We start from the raw sequence: 16,437 nt of genomic DNA on the forward strand, positions 1-16,437 counted from the left end.
AGGACAGACCCAGGTGCCATGGGTTGACTGCCGTGCCAGGCTAAGTGCAGGAGGAGGAGGTCACAGGACAGACCCAGGTGCCATGGGTTGACTGCCGTGCCAGGCTGGGTGCAGGGGGATGTCATGGGACAGACCCAGGTGCAATGGGTTAACTGCCGTGCCAGGCTAAGTGCAGGCAGGAGGAGGTCACGGGACAGACCCAGGTGCCATGGGTTGACTGCCATGCCAGGCTGGGTGCAGGGGGATGTCACGGGACAGACCCAGGTGCCATGGGTTAACTGCCGTGCCAGGTTAAGTGCAGGAGGTCACGGGACAGACCCAGGTGCCATGGGTTAACTGCCGTGCCAGGCTAAGTGCAGGAGGAGGAGGAGGTCACGGGACAGACCCAGGTGCCATGGGTTGACCGACTGATATGGCTGGCAGATGCACCAACTGAGCTCCATACTGTGCCAACTACAACGCAACATATCTCTGTATTCAGTCCAAAGTGTGTCGTGTGTTGTCAAGGACAGTATTGTCAACTCGCAGTATTTACCACAGTATCTAATTCTGTTTTAACATCAACAATAACAACAGTAGACACCACACACGGAGCTCAACTTCTTATCGCTGAATATTTACCCCCCGGGGTCGCTTTGGTAGAACTTGCAGAAAGTTGCAAGTGACTAGCAGCTCCAGTAGCCACGGCTCAAGCGAGATGTAATACTGTATGTGGTATGCCGGGTGGAGACTTTTCATTTTTTTTTTCCAGATCGTTGACTCAAAATGTTTTCGGCAGCGGTGTGTTAAATGCAGACGTTTGAGATTCGATTTTCGTGTCCGTGCTGTCCGTTCATAACGTATTGCGCCCGTTCAGTCCATTTCTGGAACACGTAGTGAAGATATCAGATCTGTTTTTGTTGCTTACATAATCACCATCATCATCATCATGATCACAGTAATCACCATCATAACCATGATCACTAATCATGGTCAGCATCACCAGCATCATCATAATTATCATCATCATCATCATCAGTAGCATGATCTTCATACTCAATACCAGCATCATCAGCATGGCCATCATCGTCACCAACATCATCAAGATCAATATAATCTTCAATATCATCATAATCAACACCATCATTATCAGCAACAAAACCTTCATCACCAGCATCACGATTATCATCACCATCATCCTTGCCATGATCATAGATCGTCATCAGATGTACTTAGTCTGCTGCAGTTGCGGGAAGACAGCCAAGCTCAAATTCTCAGTCCGGTAAATCGTCTGAACCCATCATTCCTGCGTGGCAGATACAACGTTTACCACTGTGTGATTATCCAACGATGGCTGTCCCTGTGGAATGACATGCGACTGCCATGGGAATGTAGAATTTCCATCCACCGGCTGGGGGCTTTAGTGGAATCCCGAGAAAGTTTGAACGAAAGCGACTTCAGGCTTTTTTTTTACGCAACCAAAATATCGCACGGTCATCTCTCGATTATCTGGGGGGTGATGGGGGGGACAGGGGAGGGAAGGGGGATTGGGTTGGGGAGGGGAACGGGGGGGGGGGATGTCGCGAATAAAACAAATAAAACAAGCACACGGAAAACGACAAAAATATGCAAATAAGACCATACACCAATTAATATGGAGTCACTCGTCGTCTGCGAATCAGGAGCAGATGACCGATGAGTCCGAACCCTCCCCACCCACCCCGCTATAACATTCCCCCACGGGTAATCGAGTCCATTGCATCAACTGATTTCTATTCACTCGTGACGTGGTTTATATGAACATTAAAAACCGGCGCGGCCACGCGTTGCGACATTATTCAGATGGCCCCTTTCGGGGATTGTTGGCGTCATTTGTTCGTGCCAATGACGCAATCGTCCCGCGGTGGTCAGGAGATGTTAACTCCCTCGCCTGGTATGCAGGATATCGTGCGTTAGATCCCGACCCTGACGCCTGCTGCTGCTGCTGTACATTTGGCGGTTCGCGTGTCTCTCTCCACGTGGTCGAGTGGATTTTATGCCCGGGTCGTCCGGTTTTTTTCCGCCCTCCACATTTAGAATCAACGTCACGCGTTGCATTTCCACACGACGATGAGCCACTTTGTTGAGCTGTCATTTGTGGTGGCCAGGTCGCTTCTGAGACAAAGCTACGTAGCTCAGTGGGGGCCTTACCTGGTCAAATAAAAATAAAAATCGCTTAGTCTCGTGTCCATGGATGTTGTACAATCCGACATGTTATCACGTGCTCCTCGTCCCATTGTATTTACGCGCGCGCACACACACACACAGCACAGGTGTCTGCTGCCTTTGTATCGTCTCCTTCACAAGTTTTTGCCAATGATCACAAACGCAGCTCGGATTTGCGTACCGTCACGTTGTGTGCCATCGTCAATCCCGGGAATTGTTGACAGTTTTTTGGGAGGGAATTTGCCGTGGTGTGTCCCCGCGCCGCGCGCGCCGATTTGACAACACGGCGTCCACGGTCCGTCTCTCCGATACACGACGCTGCGTGTCTTCACGACGCCAATTTCGATACAACGCGATCGAGTGAACGGAGCGACGTTCGCGCGAGGAGTAGGAATAAGCGCTCGCACGGCCAGCCTCGGCGTGGCGTCGTCTCGCAGGGCATCGGGGTGCTGATGAACGCTGCTTCTCGACGCTACCCCACGCTCCTCTCTGTATTTGCTCGGCCTGCGTTAGGCATCTCGCGTGTTATCGCCGACTGTGCTTCACCCCATAACGCGGTGTTCTCCAGGAACGCAGCAACCACCGTCGCTGCAGGATAATAGCCTGTATGACCGAGCTAACGACAAAAGATAGATATGCAATCGGCTCTAATCTTGTAGCGACCTATAAACACACGGCCGAAAAGCGTGTGCTGATGTTTCACTCATCCGAGGGTCAAACTACGACTTCCAAAATGTATTTGGCTGGCGACTACACGCCAACACAAACACACCACGCGCATAGAGAATAAACGAGTAGACAAACGTTGTATCGTTAGCATATCCGTTTCTCTTCGCAACCCATCAACCGCGCGGCCTTCTGGGAGCGGGTACATTTCGGCAGCAATTGATTCAGCACAACTCTGGACCCGGTTTCGACTTTTCAGCGTCTCATCAGCAGAGTCGGGCTCTGCTTGAATCGATTGCTGGTGAACTGGCCACGTGTTGCATAGGCAACGGCTGGTGTCGCCGTTCAGTGTCTGGTCAGCAGGCCGATGACATTCTCTTCACGATACGCGGCGTCTGTTAAACCCACACGTCAAGGCCACTGCGTGATGAAATCATGTGAAGGTTTAAACAAAAGTTCATCGTCGATGTATTTTCGGATAGGTCGGAGAGGCGGTAAGCAAGCCCTCTTCGTGTGTCCCCTGGGTCGTGTGCAATGAAGCCTCTGAGTTACAGAGACTCATACAGATTCATTGGTACATCTATTGAGTTACGGAGACTCATAGAGATCCACAGAGTTACATAGAGGACAGTAGAGTTACAGATATACTCAAATAGTTACCTAGAGACTCAGACACTCAAAGAGTTACATAGAGAACCACAGTTACAAATAGACCCATATAGTTACATAGAGACGCATATACACTCAAAGAGTCGCATAGATAACCACAGAGTTACAGATAGACCCATAGAGTTACACAGAGACCCATAGAGTTACAGATATATCCATATAGTTACACAGAGACGCATAATGTTACACAGAGACCCATAGAGTTACACAGAGACCCATAGAGTTACACAGAGACCCATATAGTTGCACAGAGACCCATAGGCCACACCCCAAGACCGTTGGCAGTGACGTCAGCTATCGTGACATCGCAGGGTGGAGGGAACGTGCAAACTGACGAGGAGCAGCAGCAACAACAACAACAACCTGTTTGCACACGACACAACACGCCAACACGTTCCTACAAGTGCACAGGCTGAACGCATCGCGCGGACATCCCAGGCTAAAGATGGCGACGAGAGGCACTCAAAGGGCGCCATTTTACAATTTTAAATCGTTCTCCTAGGGTGGGGGACAGACGGAGGCACATCGTCTATAGATGATGATGATGGTGGTGATGGCGGCGGTGGTGGTGGTGATGATGATGATGGTGATGATGTCCGTGTGATTTCTAAAAAAAAAAAGTTCGATTGCATGCAATGGCCGGTGACGTAATTTGCTTGATGTTTAACAAGCGCGCGAGTTTTGTTTATTTGAATGTTCGAATTCTCGAGTTCAAGGTGTATACTTGAGTATATATATAAAACAAATCACACGTACATATATTTTTTACGTTTTATTCCACGATATAATTTTAATTTCGTTTGTTAACGCAACTATACGCACATATATACACGAGTGCGTTTGCCTGAATTCCTGCAAGTGCTCTGTCCGTGAAACGTCGAGCGTTCGGTCGCGATCGTTGCGTGGCCGTGGCGATCGTCAGTCAGTGGTTCCAACTTTGGGGCGATTTTAGGGGCGAATCGTTTCCAGCAACTGTTGCCAGCAACGCCTTTGCCCAAGAGCGACTGCCGGCAACTCTGCAGTGAGAACTGGGCGCGGTTTCTCTCCGGTTCACGGCGGCCCGCTGGCTCTCGGCACCGATTGACCCACGGGTTGTGAATTAATGGGTGAATTAATGGATGGGAGCCGCGGTGGCTTGGAGATGTTAACCTCGCCTGGTACACCGGTATCATGGTGTAACAAAAAAAAGTTAAATGTTCGCAATGATTCTTTACTTTCTCGAGATTCGGAAACCCCGGTCCGAAATTCTCGCGGGGTGGTGGTGGGTGGTGGCCGGTGGTGGTGGTGGTAGGAGGTGGTGGTGGGTGGTGGTGCTGGTGGTAGGAGGTGGTGGTGGGTGGTGGTAGGAGGTGGGTGGGTGGTGGTGGGTGGTGGTGGGTGCTGGTTGCGCGTCAAAATCAGTTTCTCGTGATGTCGAAGCAGTCGGATGACGGAATGTTGACGGAATGTTTACGAGCGACTGACTCCGTGTTCCAACGGCAAATATTTGACTCCCTCGTGCCCTCCGCGCCGGACGGCTCATCGACGTCGTCTCGGGAGTCATTTCTTGGTGGACGGGTCTCGGCATCGCAAAGACGACGACTCGCGGGGAGCGATGTCACCACCACCACCACGCCGCGTTCGTTCGTTCGGGGGAAAGCGGCCGCTGCCAAATTCCGGGTTGCCCCTTGGGGGCCGTCCATAAATGACGTCACGCACCTAGGGGGGGAGGTCAGACATTTGTGACGATGTGTGACGAGGGGGGGGGGGGTTGAGAAATTTGACGTCACATCAAAATGCGCAACTTTTAACGAATATAGACCACACGTTCTACTTAATTAAATAAACTTTTTAATGTTTTCTCTTACAACATCAGAGTGCAGCGCCACATTAAATACGCACTACAATGACAATAGTTTAAAGCGATTTGAAGCATGTTTTATTTATTTTGGGGAGGAGGGGGGCAGAGCGTTGTGACGTCATATTTGAGGGGGGGGGGGGGTCTGACTTTTTGTGACGCCGTGTGACGAGGAGGGGGGGGGGTCAACATCGTCCAAAATCGCGTGACGTCATTTATGGACGTCTCCTTGTGACGGAGAGAGCTCCGCATCTCACTCCAGGGGGCAACAGCGACCTCGTCAGGCTGCTTTGCGAGAGGATCCCAGCGGTGGTGATGTTCTGCCGTACCGCCGATACGGCCATGACGCGCTGCTGCTGCTTACTGCAGCGTTGGCTGGGGTGCACAATAACAGATGACAAACACAACTCAAACCACTGTCCTCAGCCATACTGATCGTAACAAGGAGCAAACATTAATATAAATCGGAGGCGTTTCGAGGCAAATGGCCCTATGTCATATAGCACGTAAATACATACCTGTCAACCCCTTATCAGTGCCGACCTTACTACAGACCAATTCAGACCTTATTGGTCACTCCGTGCCCCTTTTAAATCTCAATGTTCATCCTACAAAGTCCCATCACAAGGGAGAAACACAAACAAATAGATACAAAAACACACATATTAAATTGCCCGTTTTGAAACGGCTGTAAGCCGTTTGGACCTACAAACTCAATTTCCCTGTACACGAATACGGGCTAAACCGTATGGGTTGACAGGTACGTATTAAATACAGGGCAGAGAGTGTCTCCAAATGTGCTATGTAGTGGACTATGAAGACGGCCCACATCGCCTGCACTCTCTGGCGTGTCAATGAAGGTGGTCCATTGCCCGAAACGTCGCCTTTTTTGCGTACCTTTGGCTTTCTTTGGGCCGCTGTGTTCTCTCTCACTCATTCGCAAGTGGGCATCGCACAACTTATTGGCCACGCAAAGAAGATAAATCAAGAATAATAAATTAGCACCGCTTGCCTGCGTGCGGTGCGAAGTTCACCACGCCGTACGTACAAGGCCACGTGGCCACATCACGTGGTGCAGACACGTGATGCAGATCTGGTCTTGGCTCGTGGACTAAAGAAGGGTTTTCCCAAACGACGGCCCTCGAAGCTCCTCCACCACCAACCCACCAACACGCTCCGTCTTGACGCCTTTACCAATTTACTCCTCCCCCATTAAAAAAACCCAAATAAACTCGTGCCCACACTTCACGCGCCCGATGATTGTTAAGCACGTTCCACGTGACGCGCTAAGCAACTAACGCGCGCGTGCAACACGTGGACACACACGCACGCGTATGACACGTGTACACGTACGCGCGCGTGCAACACGTGGACACACACGCACGGGTATAACACGTACACGCACGCGCGCGTGCAACACGTGGACACACGCGCACGCGTATAACACGTGTACACGCACGCGCGCGTGCAACACGTGGACACACACGTACGCATGCAACACGTGGACACGCACGCGTGCGTGCAACATGTGAACACACACGTACACTGAGATCTCAATCTCAATGCGAATCGGCTCTCTATTAACGCAGACGTCAACGTCGGTTGCTGAGCGCGCCACGCGGAACCTGTTTAACAATAATCGGACGTGTGCAGTGAGGGGCGGGGGGGACTGGCGTTTCGGAAACTTACTTGATAGGTCTGCAACGATTCACCCAGTCGACTAATGGTGACGATTCAATTCAGGAATAATTTCTCTTCTGAAACATAGAATCGTTGAATCTAACATAGAATGGTGTTGTGTCTTTATGTGTGCAATATCCTAATTCGACGGCAAGGAACATGCTACAGCCCTTCGTGCCAATCCACTGATGGATCAGGGCCTGCCCACGCCGCTGGAGTTATTTGACCATACTTCACCACGCTGGTCAGTGCGGGTTGATGAAGGCGGGGAGCCACAGACGCTGGACAATCGATTTTTTTTGGTATCGTTGATCATTCCACGCCTGCACACGGTTGCGCTATAGCAGAGTTCTTCACTCATTTTTAAAGTGGGAAGTGGGGGGCACTTTGGCCGATAAGACATAGTCAGTAGTGTGAGGGCGGCCACACATTTTGAAACCATTGTTGGGTTTGACAGCAGCAGCCTGGTGCCACACTGAAGGCCACCAGGGGCCTCCAGCGGACCCACGGGCCTTGCGATGAAGAATACCGCCCTCTAGGGCGAGAAAAAGGGGCCAGGTGGGAATCTTAGAGCCTTTAACAATGATATGCAATGCGTGTTTGGCCTGAGGCCAATGCGATGAACAAGACGGACAATGCAAACGAGAGGGAACAATTAAACCGATGGTCGGAAAGACGTGACAAGCGGAACAATCGAGCCTGGCAACACATCCCAGTAAATATGGAATGGCGGGGTCAACGTTGGGCAAATGTTGGATCGACGTTGGACCAACGTTGCTCCAACGTTGCTCCAACGTTGCTCTAATGTTGCTCCAACATTGCTCCAATGTTGCTCCAACGTTGAACCAACGTTGCTCCAACGTTGCTCCAACGTTGCTCCAACATTGAACCAACGTTGCTCCAACGTTGCTCCAATGTTGCTCCAACGTTGAACCAACGTTGCTCTAATGTTGCTCCAACGTTGGAGCAACGTTGCTCCAACGTTGCTCCAATGTTGCTCCAACGTTGCTCCAACGTTGCTCCAATGTTGCTCCAACATTGCTCCAACATTGCTCCAACGTTGAACCAATGTTGCTCCAATGTTGGACCAACGTCGGGGCGTTTGTTGGGGAAGACAGATCTTAGACAGACGGCATGAACGAGACAAGAACCAACGATAAATTACAAATGATATGAACAATTATTAACAATAACAATACGTTGTTTTGTGTGATTGAATTAAAGTCATGGCCATATAATTGTGGGCAAGGGTGAATCGTTACGTGAGACGAGCTATTGTTGCAATGGTTTGGAACATCGCCTTGCTTGCAATGCAATTCCTGGTGACTAAATATAAATATATATGTGTGCGTCCTGAGCAGCGTTACGTTCGAACAACGAATGGTTAAACTTGATTAATGTATGTTCACGTCTTGTTTTAACGCCTTATTCGTCTGTTATGTTCCGTGGTGCGTATTCGTGCTGTGAAATGCTCTCGATGAGGCTGAGAATACAAACAAATCAGAATCAAATCTCACTCCACCGTGTCAAGCTCTCCAGTCTTTTCTGCACGTGTCCACATCCGTGACCTCATTCATTCTGACCCGCTTGTCGTGTTTAGTTTGTCGTCTTTCCCCACCACCCCACCCCACACCTGCACCTCCGATTGGCACGGTTGGCTACGTACGGTGAGAAAGAAGTTCGACAAGGTCTACATACATTCTTGTCCTCCCTCTGCCCAGCACCGCCTACTGTTGTATAGACACGCCCACTTTGCAACCAGCACCGCCCATACATTTGCATAGACACGCCCACTTTGCAACCAGCACCGCCTACTGTTGTATAGACACGCCTACTTTGCAATCAGCACCGCCCACTCATTCACTTAGCAACGCCCTTTTGCACGTAACATTTGTCGCGTATTAAATAGCAGAACCCCGCTTACCGATCACCCCTGTTAACAACTAATCGCCTAACGATGGGCATCCATAGAGACCAAAGTGTAGTTTATAGTGCAGTGTATAGTAGTGTAGAGTATAGTAGTATACAGTAGAAGCCCCCTTAACAACCACCCCTGTTACGACTAATGGCGTCCTCTGGTCTAACACCGTTTTGAGACTAGGCTCAAAATAAAGCTGTCTCTGGTGTGGACCAATCAGTTTCAAAGGCAATGCATATATTATCAGAGTATGTTTTTGTTTGCATTCTGACCACAAGTATTGTGGTTAATGAAGACACGATTCCTTGTAAAAGGTTTCAGTTTGGTGTTTTAACATCTTAACACCTGTTTTGTTGCCTTAAAAAAGGGGAAAACCTATTCTCATATTTTGCTACTGGCAAAGGAGGCCCCATGATGTAACTAATCGCTTAATGACCAGCCTCCGTAGAGCCTAAAGTATAGCATATAGTGTAGTGTATAGTAGTGTAGTGTATAGTAGTATAATGTAGAACACATCTTAACGACGATCCCTGTTAACAACTAATTATTTTCCGATGGGCCTCTATAGAGCCGAACATGTAGTGTATAGTAGTGTACAGTAATAACAACCGCCATTCGCCACTAGGTGGCGCCCCCCGGCAGGAGGTCAAGGGGCAGACCCAGTTGTGACTGCCTGAGATGACTGGCCGATGCACCACCTGTGCCCCCTACTGTGCCAACTTGTTGTGCTTTAGCCGCCTCTGTGGCAACTTGCTATGTTTTAGCCATCCAGTCCTCTGCTCGTTGTTGTGAGCGTTGCTCCTCTGCCCTCCGTTGTTGCTGGAGGACGACTGCCTCCAGTAGCGTTCTTCACGAGTCTCCTCCACAGAGGCTGCTATTGACACCACTGGTACCAGTCATCGGCAAGTACACTCAGCATCACTCCATCTCTTTTCTAGCCCGTGCCGCGCCCGTTTAGCCCCCTCTACCCAGCCAAATCGAAGCAGTTTAGTAATGCAGTGGCTGCGCATGTGGGCTACATGACCCAGCCAATGCAGCGTTTCCTGCTGCAGGAGCTCACCGATGGGACTTCGTCCAGATCTTTCAAGCATTTGTGAGCTCCTCACACAATTCAGCCTGGTTAAACCCAGGATGAATCGTAGGCAGGCCAGCCTAAATGTTTCTAACCTGCGAAGATGCTCCATTAGGGGGATCCCCGTAGAGAAGGGAGGGCATGACTGTGGCCGAGAAGACCTGATGCTTTGTATGGAGCGACAGACCAGGTAGCTTTTTCGCTTGACTGATTCGGCGTGAGACCTCTGCTGCCAAACCAGAGCCGGTCATTAGCACACTGCCCAGGTATGGGAAACTCTCGACTCTCTCCACAACTGCCCCATCACCAATTGACAAATGTGGGGGTGGAGTGTCTGATGGTATAAAATACCCAGGCAGGTGCTTGGTTTTGGTGGGGCTGATGGTAAGGCCCCACTTCTTAGTGGCACTCTCCAGATTCAGCAGCAGCGCCTCCAACTCCTCCTCTGAGTGAACAGCAATCAGCAGATCATCGGCATACATATCATGGTTGACCAATAGGGAGCCATCCCTTGACCGCATCCGGGCATCGATCAGCCTCCAATTGTATCTGTACCAGATGGAAATTCTTCCGGTACAGCAATCGAAGGCTTCGCAAACTACATGGTCGAAATTGATCTTCAATAATATGGGAGCCAGAGGACATCCCTGTCGCAGTGTGTACAGTAGAACCCCTCTTAACGACCACCCCTGTTAATGACTAATCGCTTAACGATGGGCCTCCAAAGGGCCCAACGTGTTCGCTTACCGACAATTCCCCTGTTAATGACGGGCTTACAACGAGCACGCGACCCCCAATTTTGGACAGTCGGCGAGCTCCAAAGTGGTCTGACCAGGCCTCAGCCAATCGGCGATGTCCATTTTTGAGCATTGGGGAATTGTTTACTTTCGTGTCTGGTGCGCTTCGAAGTGGAAACATCTACTCGCTCAACGACCAAATCACTTGACGACCCGTTTCATGAAACTGCCGTGGTGCACGTAGTGTGTTTATCGCGTTGCACTGGCGGAAAGGAGGTACTGCAGGTGCGTGCCTCTCCCTAGCACTGGCGTGTACAAGTGAGGGGTTGGGCCCCTAGGGGGCATGGTCTGAGTGCCAGAGGGGAAAGGCCGTGTGAGGCAGAGGTCGCAACCAGGTACCCGATACCTGTACCCTACCCGATACCCAGCTACCCGTACCCGGCTGGGTAAGGGTACGGGTACCCGTTTGCGACCCTGGTGCGGCCGGGTACGGGTACGGATAGGCCGTGAGTCACTGGTGAGTCACCGTTTGTCACTCATTTCCCAACGTCTTGTCTCTTCTCACAATTCAAGTTCCTAGAATCAACCCACCCGCGCCTGCAACATGGCTTCATCCCAGAGGTCGCAATCGGGTACCCGATACCCGTACCCTACCCAAAACCCGTCCGGGTATGGGTAGCCGGGTATCGGGTAGGGTACGGGTATCGGGTACCCGATTGCGACCCTGGTGCGGCCGGGTATGGGTACGGGTAAGGAATCAAAACCCGTTTGCGACCTCTAGTGTGAGGACATGGTACTCAGTTGAACTCGGGCAGGGCACGTGATCAGACGAGTGGATAACGTGGGCCAAGGGGCATTTGATGGGCTGCGTGACCAGAGCCCCCGACTCTACCAGAAAGATCTGGAAAGGGGGCGTGGCCAGGCTCCGCGCTTGGCCACGCCAGGACCGACTAAAGGTGAGTCACGCGTATGCTCGAGGCTCGTCTCGGGGAATGGATTCAGCGGGCTACGTCTACGATCTCCGGGCTTCTGTGTGGACCTGACGGCACGTGGCTGTCTGGATCTGAGATGGTATAGACGTCCCGTTGAGTGGCTGTGAAATAGCCGTGGTGGTCCCCGGCGAATATAGTTATCCCGTCAGTGGTTACGAAGTTACCCGTGGTGGTTACCGCTGTATATAGTCTCGCTATTGAGCGGTTATGTGCTACCCCGTGGTGGTCAACACCCTAAGGAGTTATCCAGTGGAAGTTGTGTTGTTCAAGAAATCAACGTGTTGCCTCCAAATCTTGGCGTGTGATTGAATAGTACCCACTACAGATCAAATTACCGTCGTTAACAGGGGTTCTACTGTAAAAAAATGTTTTAATCACGCTTGTATTACGCTTACGAAGAAGTCTTCCTGTTTCACAATTCTGGCAAACATCCCGATGAAGCTGGTTGTTGTAATCACCAGCGAAACGTTGTACTCGAATTGGAAATGTTGTGGGTTTACTCTCCAACACACACATACTGGTGTGCTGAAGTAGTAACTAATTGGTTGTGTGTCAAGTCGTGCCGGGTTTAACGACGCATTTCTATATATGCGATCTAACCCTTTAACGGCAGTTCATAATGGCATGCTCTTACGCATGATGTCACGGGGTCTTTAATATTCACTGTGAAGCAAATAGCGTGTATTCTTTTACGGTTAACACACCCACAGCATGACATAGTGATCTAAGGAAGAGATCGGGATCTTTCAGGTATAACTGTTCGACCCAAACTATTGATGCTTTGATTTTTGCACTGTCCTTGTACTGTTTGCCTTTTGGCGTTGTTATCGGGTTTAAGACCGAAGGTGAGAATGCCATACAGGAGGCTGCAGCTCTGGAGTAGGCCAATACGTTTGAAAAACAAAGAATACATTATGAAAAAATGTTGTTTGAATGTTTTATCACATACATGTATGGATAATTTAGACTCAATGCGTTGTGTTTATTTTGTGTTTGAAGATCTTAACACCTTGTGTATTCTTGCGGGGAAGTTTACAGCCTATTTTTTAAAATGTATCATCAATAGGGATCTTTGTGTATGTGTTTGTACCCCACATTACATCGACAGGAATAGCACAACGTTCTGTTAATCATCCTTTGGGAGGAAACCGGAGAACCAACACAAAAAACTTGGCATACAAGGGGATAGCATGCAAAATTCCACAAGGATGGATTCACGAAAGCGAGGACAGAAATTGTTCTTAATTGCTCGTAAAATCATTCGGAAGGCTGACATTATATTAAGATCAAAAATGTCGGAAGAGAATCGGTGTAATCCTCCAATGAATTATATGCGAGTCCAAGTGACATCACAACGCTCTGGGCATGGCCCTGGTTGCTATGGTGACGTCATGACAACAACCCCCACACAAAATGGCCGCCATGCAGTCATCATCACCATGTTAGTTATATTATTAGTGCTACTAATATAGTTATGTAATGTTATTAATTGTTGGTTGTCTTTTTTTTACATCAACTTACGAGTGGTTCTGCCCGCCCATGAGTTATCTCTTTTCTTCACAAGCAATCGTCCGAACTCCCGAGTGGAATTGCGATGAGTCTTATCTTACTCAAATGCGTAATATAATATTGGTGAAGACGGTGATTTGTGATGACACTGTCGTGGTAGAGGCTCTGATTCATAATGTCGGTACTACCACTCGTCTCTTGCAATCTGAACTAAATTAAAATTTTGTTTTATTTTACCAGATAAGGCCCGCTGAGCTATATAGCTCTTTTAAAGAAGCGACCTGGCATTCACAAATGGTAGCTCAACGAAGTGGCTTTCATTACGTGGACATGTATATCGCCACACAACCGCTTGTTTTAATAATAATGAAAATAAAGTGATTCTAAATATCACGATCGAAACGTCGTGATATTTTTAATAACTTTATTATTATTATTTCTATCTTCAAGCGGTTGTGTTGTGATCGAAACGTCGTGATATTTTTAATAACTTTATTATTATTTTTTCTATCTTCAAGCGGTTGTGTTGTGATCGAAACGTCGTGATATTTTTATTTTTATCTACGTGACTTTACCGAAATAACCATAGAATAGTAAGTGCTGTGAGCGAGCACTTGCAAAGGCCGGCAGGGCACATGGGGGCGGGGGTAGCCAGCACCACACCCACACGCCTTTCTCTCTTCCCAGCACTGGATGTTGACATACACCGCCACATGTACTCATTTAAGGCTGAGCTGACCTAGGGGGAGCATTCACACACGCACACACTCATACGTTCCACATCAGCAACACGGAGTCACAAATGGGCCGCGATGGCTGTCGTTATGTCTGGTTGGTCACTGTATTATTTTTCATTAATTTTATTGTTATTTTTTACACACATGTACGAAATAACTACATCGACTTATCCGTCACACACGCCGGGATCCGTGCTCACACCACGCGGAGTTTTTTTTTCTTATTCTCCTTTTAATTCCGCGAAAACCGAATAAAAACGGAAAAACCGAAAACAAAATCGAAACCACCCCCCCATCCCGCCACCCAAACCCTCTTCCAAAAAAAACCCCGAAAAATTAAACACATTGAAAAATATATCAAAATAAAAGTGTTTCTAGAATATAACCCAAACTCTGCGCATGCGTGTCTACCACATCAACAAGTCTACCAATACATGGACAGGTAAAGTGTATAGAGCAATAGGAGTGGAGGAAAGGGGGGGGGGGAGGTTGGTGGATTGGTGGAGGGGGAAGGAAGGGGAGGCTGGGGCGAAGTGGTGGGTGAATATAGTTAGGGGTGTCGTGTGACAGGTTCGGGTAGATGAGTTCCGCAGTCGATTATTCGAGAAGGGGGGTTAAATGGGAATGCATGGGTCTGCCAGGGCATGCTTTACAATATTCGTATAGTGATTGTGTGTCTGTGTGAGAAGACTACATGTGTTCTGCGTTTATGTGTGTGTTTGTCGGTCATCTTAAACAATCCTGGGTCTCCACTAGGTCGACTCAGCCTCGAATAAGTACCTGATGCGGTGTGTAAACATAGCCACTGGGGAGACAAAGACGTGGTGCTGGCCACCCACCCCCTCGTGTGCCTTTCCGGCCTTCATAGGTGCTCGCTAACAGCACTTGCCCCAACAGTCTGTTAAGGCTACGCGGGGGATCTTTGTCTTTGTGTGCGTGTTGTGGGGAACGGTTGCACGGTGGTTAGCGCGCTGCGCGATGAAACCCCGAGACCCGAGTTTGATTCCCGCTCTTGGCCAATGTCAGTGACCAATATCTGAACCAGTCCTGGGCCTCCCCAAGGTCGACTAGGCCTTAAATGAGTGTAAACTTCACCAATGGACAGACAATTGCGGCCGAGCGTGGTGCTGGCCACCCCCTTTGATAGGTTCGCTAACTGCACTTGCCCTGACATCCTGTGTAGGCTATACAGGGGAGCTATGTCTTTGTGTATATGTATGCACGTGTGCAAGTGTGTTCATGTACGTGCGAGTGAATATATGCGTGCGCATGTGCACGCCTGTGTTGGAGCGGTGGCGCAGCGATTATCACGGTGACCCCACAATCCCTGCAAGCTGGGTACGAATCCCAGCCACAATGCACAACATCAGCGACGAGTGATATCTGAACCTGTCCTGGACCTCCTCTAGGTCGACTCGGCCTTAAATCAGTAGGCCAACATATTGCGCTACCTACTGCGCTGTATTTACATCGGCATTCGGCGAGATGAATATGGCCGTACGTGGCTCTGGCGTGTGATTGGAGCGTATTGTTCGGGTTTGGCCTAATTGGCAAAATAATAATGATTTCATAATCAAACATCTGTCATTTCTTTCACGATATAATTACGGACGCATACATCTCAACACTCGTCCACCGCGTGTTGCTCAGAGGTGCAGTAATCCACCCAGTAGCTGCAGGATTATTATTTAGCCACACTTTTATCAAACGCTCGATTAATTTTCTCAACATTGTCGTGAATATAGCGGCCACCAGTGGCTGTTTTAGAGGGGTGTTCACGTTCTCTCCTTTTAATGCTCCGTTCCCGAATCGTTGATTCTCCCCCACGAGGTATTGACACGTGCGCACTTCACGTATTGACAGACGCTTAATAATCGATATGCGAACCGATATTTATTCGGCGCATCATTAATCCCCTATTATTCCCAACGGACTGCATCAACGCGTCCCTCCTGCAAGTTGCATCGATTGCAAACGATAGCATTGATCCCTCAATTAATCATTTGATTAATCGCCTCGGCTCGATTAACCGTATGCCGTGACGTGGTTCTGTTTGGAAGGACGTGGGGTTTAATCCCACGGGAAGCTGCCAGAACCTTGTGGGGTAGCGCAATCAAATGAATTGTTGTACCGTACTCCATATGGCTCCCACGTTCCTGCTGTCTCCTCCTTGGCCCTGTTGATCACTCGAGTGGCCACGTCCTCGGTAGGCCCTCGTAACCCCCCCCCCCCCCCCAAAGCGTCATTGTTGGACAGGGATTCACAGCTACTACATGTGCACGCTACGAGTTAAAATGCAAACAGATGTCCGTGACGTAACCCACAACGATGGTGGGGTCAATGCCTTTATTGCGTGTGGCAGGGAAACTAGAACGCCAGGAGAATGGCTCAACATATAGCGGGGATAACACATAACGCCCGCTATATATATAAAGG

This window comes from Lampetra fluviatilis, chromosome 29, assembly GCF_964198595.1.
Source record: "Lampetra fluviatilis chromosome 29, kcLamFluv1.1, whole genome shotgun sequence".
NCBI classification, from domain to species: Eukaryota; Metazoa; Chordata; class Hyperoartia; order Petromyzontiformes; family Petromyzontidae; genus Lampetra; species Lampetra fluviatilis.